Below are 6,870 nucleotides of genomic sequence, written 5' to 3' on the forward strand. Positions count from 1 at the left end.
TACCTATGTCCAATGGGTTCTTCCAAACTCACCAAGTGAGAGGGAGAGGCTGGGGCTAGAGGATTTCCTTGCCTTTTGGTCCCTTATAGGGGGCTTCCCTGGTGGCTCAGACAGTAAAGCGTCTGCCTGCAATGCAGGAGACCCAGGTTCGATTCCTGGGTTGGGAAGATCCCCTGGAGAAGGAAATGGCAATCCACTCCAGCACTCTTGCCTGGAAAATCCCATGGACAGAGGAGCCTGATAGGCTACAGTCCATGGGGTCGCAAAGAGTCGGACACGACTGAGCGACTTCACTTTCACTTTTCACTTTCATGCATTGGAGAAGGAAATGGCAATCCACTCCAGTGTTCTTGCCTGGAGAATCCAAGGGACGGGGGAGCCTGGTGGGCTGCCGTCTATGGGGTCGCACAGAGTCCGACACGACTGAAGCGACTTAGCAGCAGTAGCAGGATGTCAGTGAAGTTAGGGTATCTGGTGCCGTATGTCAGGAATTTGACTTGCGAATTTACTTTGAAATGGTTTGAATAAGACTGCATGTGGGTCCAATCCCTGCTCAGGGAACTAATAATAGATCCCACATGCCGCAACTAAAGGTCCCGCATGCCACAATAAAGGCTCAAGATCCCCCGTGCTGCAACTAAGACTGACACAGCCAAATGAATAAGTAAATATTGATAGATAAATAATTTTGTAAAAAGTAGTCAGGGAGGTGGCCTCTTGGGTGACTGCTGCATATGCTGGGACTAGTCAGGGGATGGGCATTCTTATCCTTAGGGACAAATCTGCTCCAAGCGGCTGTGTGCCTACTAGGTGTGAGCCTGGGGTGACAAGAGGGTGAAAACAAGCAGGGTTCAGCTTTTGAGATGGGCATGGGTTATCTCAGGCTTCCCAGGTGGCGCTAGAGCTAAAGAACTCGCCTGCCAATGCAGGAGACGTAAGAGACGCAGGTTCGATCCCTGGGCTGGGAAGATCCCCTGGAGGAGGAAATGGCAGCCCACTCCAGTGTTCTTACCTGGAGAATCCCATGGACAGAGGAGCCTGGCAGGCTACAGTCCATGGGGTGGCAAAGAGTTGGACGTGACTGAGCGACTTAGCACAGCACAGCACATGGGCTATCTTAGGTCAAATCTGTGACTCTTATCCTTTATTCTCTCGGTTACCTGCTTGTGTTTCCAGCTGCTTAGAGACCTTTTCTTGGCTATAGAAGGAATGCATCCTGTTCAGAGAAAATAGATCCTGTCCTTGGTGTGCTGGGGGAAGTATAACATGGTTATGGGAGCCTCAGCCACAGGCTCCCATACAAATTCACATTTAATCCTTGCCCACAGGCCCAGAGTCTGAAAGAAATTAGCCAGAGTAAGAAAAACAAGGCTCCGTACCTATGAACGTTTATTCTTTTTTTTGCCGCGCTGGTTCTTTGCTGCTGGCTCAGGCTTTTCTCTGACCGCAGTGCTCAGGCTCTAGGCAAGTGGGCTTAGTAGCTGCAGAGCTCGGCTTACTGGTCCTGCAGACCAGGGAGCAAACTGGTGTCCTCCACACTGCCAGGCAGATTTCCAACCACCGGACCACCAGGCAGGTCCCACCTACGAACATTTTAATTAACATTCATTTTAAGCATGCTGTGTGTATACCACGCGCTTCCCTGGTGGCTCAGTGGTAAAGAACCCGCTACAGTGCAGGGAGCTGCAGGAGACCTGGGTTTGATCCCTGGGTTGGGAAGTTCCCCAGGAGGAGGGCACAGCAACCCACTCCAGTATTCTTGCCTGGAGAATCCTGTGGACAGAGGAGCCTGGCGGGCTACAGTCCATAGGGTCGCACAGAGCTGGACATGGCTCGGCCCATGTATACCACTGTGGTTCACAAGGTCTGGTCCCCAAGATCTTTCCAGGAGTCTACTATACCAAAACCATTGGAAAATAGTTATTTCTGGAAAAATAGTTATTTTTCATAAAATTCTATTTATCTTAACGTGTGAGTGAGTGAAAGTCGCTCAGTTGTGTCTGACTCTTTGTAACCCCATGGAATAGTCCATGGAATTCTCCAGGCCAGAATGCTGGAGTGGGTAGCTGCTCCCTTCTCCAGGGGATCTTCCCAACCCAGGGGTTGAACCCAGGTCTCCCACATTGCAGGTGGATTCTTTACCAGCTGAGCCACCAGGGAAACCCAGCCACCAGGGAAGCCCATCTTAACATGTAGTGGGCTTATTATTGTTATTTTAAATAAATACAGATTTTAAAATTTAAGCATCTAATATGGCAAATATCCAAAGACATAATCCACATAAACAAAAGCACTGAGTCCTCAATACTTTTTTTTAATTGAAATGCAGTTGATTTACAGTATCATCTTAGTTTCAAGCGAATAGCATAGTGATTCAGTATTTTTGCAGATTATACTCCACTATAGATTATCACAAAATAATGACTATAATTCCCTGGGCTACACAGTATATTCTAGTTGCTTATCTATTTTATATATATTAGTTTGTATCTGTTAATCCCATATCCCTAATTTGTCCCCTCCCTCCTCCCTCTCCTGTTTGGTGACCACAGATTTGTTTTCCTCAGTAATATTAAAAGTGTACAGAATTAAATTCAATGCACATTGGATCTTGGAACAGAAAAAGAGTATTAGTGGGAAAATTGATGAAATCCAAACAAAGTCAGTAGTTTATAGTATTGTATCAATTCAATTTCTTAGCTTTGGTAAATGTATTGTGGTTACATGAGATACGTACATTAGAGAGAGTCGGATGAAGGGTATATGAGAACTCTTTGTACTATCTTTCTATTCTGGAAACCTCGAATTATTTCAAAGTAAAAAGTTTTTGTAAAAAAAAAGTGTAAAAGCATCTGAAGACCGAAAGTTTGAGAACCACTGATTTACCATATGCCAAGCCGTGTGTTGGGATCTGGAAATATAAAAATAGGTTAGTGATTACACTCACTAGCTATGTGCACACAAGCAGGGTTTAATGCTATCTGACTTGTGAGCAACTAATCTTCTGTGTATGGACATGGTCTCACAACTCTTCTCGTTTCCCTTTTCACTTTGACTTCTAGGAAACTCAGAGCCAAATGAGGGCTCATTTCCAGCAACAGGATCTTTTGGAATGCTTTTATGTTCTAATTTGTTCCTGCTTACATCCCATTTCCCTACTTTGATTTTCACTCTGTCCTGATTCCCTCACTTTGTATTTTGAGGATTTTTTCTCATGTGTATTTTAGTTGATGTACTGCCATACACCCCTCTGTAAGCCACATCGAACCTCTTTTGAAACGAGGCAGGACACTAACAGTAAACGCTTAGGGTTAGAGTTCATGGCATTTTAAATCTCCTAAAAATGTATTTTAAAATCTTGAGAATGTGTTAGAAACCATCCCCATGGTTGATGAGATGACAACCTATTGCCACATATGCAAACAGCTACTAGAAGCGACAGAATTCAGTAGGTCACAGAGGCGGTACAAGCGAGTAGGGATCAGGAGGAGAGGCCCATTGCTGTCTTTATGGGAAAGGCGCAGCCCCACTAGTCCTTGAAGTATGGGTGGTCTATCATTGAAAAGGTAGGAAGGGGGACTCTCCTGGAGCTCCACTGGTTAAGACTTCACCTTCCAATTCAGGGGTTGAGGGTTCAATCCCTGGTCCGGGAGCTAAGAACCCGCATGCCTGGTGGCCAAAAATCCAAAACATAAAACAGAAGCAATATTGTAACAAACTCAATAAAGACTTTAAAAATAATCCATATTTAAACAAATAGAAGAGGTAGGAATGGTGGGTTTGTTTAGATGTACATGTGCAGTGTTTATACATATATGAAATTTGAATACTCAAACATATACATACATATGGTGGCAGAAAAACCATGGCTGGAATACAGTTTCCTAGCCTTTTTGGCATTCTCATTCACTTTAAAACCAGTTGAGCTGTGATTACGTCATTTTGTTCTTTCAGCCGCTGCTATATCTGGATTTTATCTCCCTTTGTAAAGTATTCCAGATTTACCCTGGTTATCCAGTAACCAGTAGAAATGTTAAATGGGCACCTAAATGAATTCTAACTTCCTCTTAGAGGAAAAAGTGTCTCTAATTCTAATTTTATGGCAAATTTAAGTAGAAAACACTGATTGGCTAATGGCTTGAAGACAAATTGAAAACTTCATATTATCAATTCTAAAGTGAAAGAAAGTGAAAGTCACTCAGTTGTGTAGTCCATGGAACTCTCCAGGCAGGAATACTGAAGTGGGTAGCCTTTCCCTTCTCCAGGAGATCTTCCCACCCCAAGGATTGAACCCAGGTCTCCCACATTGCAGGCGGATTCTTTACCAGCTGAGCCACGAGGAAATGATCAATTCTAGAGATTATTTTTGTTGTATTTTTTTCTATTTTTTATTTTTTGTGGGTTCTTTTGGTTGGTTGCTTGGTATTGGAATGGAGATAGGTTTTTGCTTCTTTTTTCTTTACATTTTATTTATTTTTTGTTTTATCTTTAGGGCATGCATCTTTTTTAGAAAACATTTCTGATATTGGGGTGCATTTTATGGTATGTCATGGTATTGGCAGTATTTTTTTTTTCTTAATGATATGTAAAATAATGATGCTTTTCATGACTGATAATGAAAACCAGTATTAATTCAAAGTAAAAAATGGACAAGGAAATGGCAACCCACTCTAGTATTCTTGCCTGGCAAGTTCCATGGACAAAGGAGCCTGGTGGGCTACAGTCTATGGGGTCACAAAGAGTCGGACATGACTCTGATACTGAGCACGAAAACGGAGATAACTGTGGGTAAACTACCCAGGGCTGGTAGGCTGAAGGAAGACCATCCCTCACTGAATGGAAAGTAGAGGGGGCCAGACTTACAGAAGGAAATTAATCCCTTCAACTTCCACTTCTGGGCTTCACACTCAGACTCCCACCACGTCAAAGACTGTGCCCAGCCCAGGAACTGGGGCCACGCTGCTAACGCTTTCTCTGCCTCTATAAACATTCTCCCCTACCAGGCTACCTTGGCTTGGGTCTGAAGAAATCCCTTCCCCTTTCCTTCAGCAAGACAAAGATCAACATTTTAAAAAGTAACGTGCAGAGGTTACAACAACTAGCTCCCAATAGGGGTTCTGTGCCTGGTTGGGGAGCTAAGATCTTGCAGAGGGCACAGCTCGGCCTGAAAAACAAAAAAGTAACTTAACCAGAAAACAAAGGAAAAACAAATACAAAGAAAACACTGCAAGGTAGGAACATGAATTTCCAAACTGACTTTACAACTTCCTTAGCCTCAGGGACAATAGGTAGACCTTTGTTTTGGTAAAGCTAATAGAGTTTGCTGGCACCTGCCCGCTGTCAGGGAGGGAAGTGTGCAGAGCAGGCTGTGGGCTAAGGTGGCTTTGGGTTGGCACCCGAACGGGCGCACTGGCATTCTGGTCCCCGCCCAAACCACGTGAGGCCCCCCGCAGGGCCTGTTGCCGCAGGCGTGGGTCAAGGTGCCTGTGTGTGCACTAAGTCACTTCAACCGCGTCCAACTCTGCGACCCTAAGGACTATAATCCGCCAGGTTCCTCTGTCCATGGGATTCTCCAGACAAGAATACTGGAGTGGGCTGCCATGCCCTCCTCCAAGGGATCTTCCCGACGCAGGGATCGAACCCACATCTCTTACATCCCCTGCCAGCCCCCTAGATACCTCCCTGGTTCCCAGCTTACCCCCTCCAATCACCCTCCTCCCTGCAGGATGTGCTCTCGAAAGGCCCCTTTTCACCCACCGCCGCTTTTCCTGTGTCTCACTCACTGGCCTGAACAAACGTGCCATCGCCGTGTCTCCCCGTGGGCGCGGCTGTGTTTCCTCACCAGCTCTTGTCAACCAGAAGTGAGGATGACCTTACTGGTACTCACGTGGCCCGTGGTGGCTGCTCCCTCCCCTGGAACATCTTGGGGCAGGCTGGACTCCAGAGGGGGTTAGCACATGCCTCCCGGGGCAGGAAGTGTGTTCCAGTGGAAAGAAAATGGGCTTCGGAGCCAGCCAGGTGTCCTTTCAGATCCTGGCTCAGCCACTTACTAGTCACCTGACCCACGAAGCCTGTCCGAACTGGAGTCTCCTCCCCTGTCATGTAGGATGTAACTTTTCGGGTGTTGTAAGGCATGAGTTGCATCAAGCAGGTGAAAGCATCTACTTAACACCCAATTGGATGGCCATGCTATTATCAAAACACTGAAAATATGTTGGTAGAGATGCAGAGAAATTAGAACTCCTGTGCATTGCTGGGTAGAACATACAGTACGGCAGCCTCCGTAGAAGTCAGTATGGTGGCTTCTCAAAAAAAAAAAAATGAAGCACGGAATCACCATATAATTCAGCGATTCTATTTCTAGATGTATATCCAAAAGAATTGAAAGCAGGGACTTGAACAGACAGTTGTATATCAGTGTCCACTGAAGCATTATTCAGAGTAGCTAAAAAGTAGAAACAGCTCCCGTGCCGTGGACAGATGGACAGATAAACAAACTGCGGTCTATAGATACAATGGGATATTATTTAGTTTCCAGAAGGAAGGACATTCTGATACACAGTAGATACAACACGGATGAAACTTGAAACCCTTATACCAAGGGAAGTAAGCCAATCACAAAAGGACAAGCTACACGATTCCACAGTTTTTTTTTAAAGGAACTTGGCAAATTCATAGAGACAGAAAATAGAATAGAGGTTACCGGGTGCCAGGCGTAAGAGGGAATGAGCAGGTATTGTTTAGTGAGTATGGAGTTTCAATTTGGGATGATGAAAAAGTTTTAAAGATAGACGGGGTTGGGAACCTCCCTGGTGGTCCAGTGGTTAAGACTCCAAGCTTCCAATGCAAGGGGCTAAGTTTCAATCACTA

General features: G+C 45.1%; 1 long non-coding RNA gene across 1 annotated transcript; it reads right to left on the bottom strand.

Moving 5' to 3' along the window:
* Nucleotides 1–1,376: 1,376 nt before the first annotated feature.
* On the bottom strand, nt 1,377–6,164 carry LOC109567120 (uncharacterized). Its single transcript, XR_002181967.2, has 2 exons — nt 5,888–6,164; nt 1,377–1,583 (listed from the first exon to the last, which is right to left on the bottom strand). It is a non-coding gene; the product is annotated as an uncharacterized lncRNA (long non-coding RNA).
* Between the last annotated feature and the right edge of the window lie 706 nt (nt 6,165–6,870).

The sequence above is a fragment of the Bos indicus genome, chromosome 12, assembly GCF_029378745.1.
Source record: "Bos indicus isolate NIAB-ARS_2022 breed Sahiwal x Tharparkar chromosome 12, NIAB-ARS_B.indTharparkar_mat_pri_1.0, whole genome shotgun sequence".
NCBI lineage: Eukaryota > Metazoa > Chordata > Mammalia > Artiodactyla > Bovidae > Bos > Bos indicus.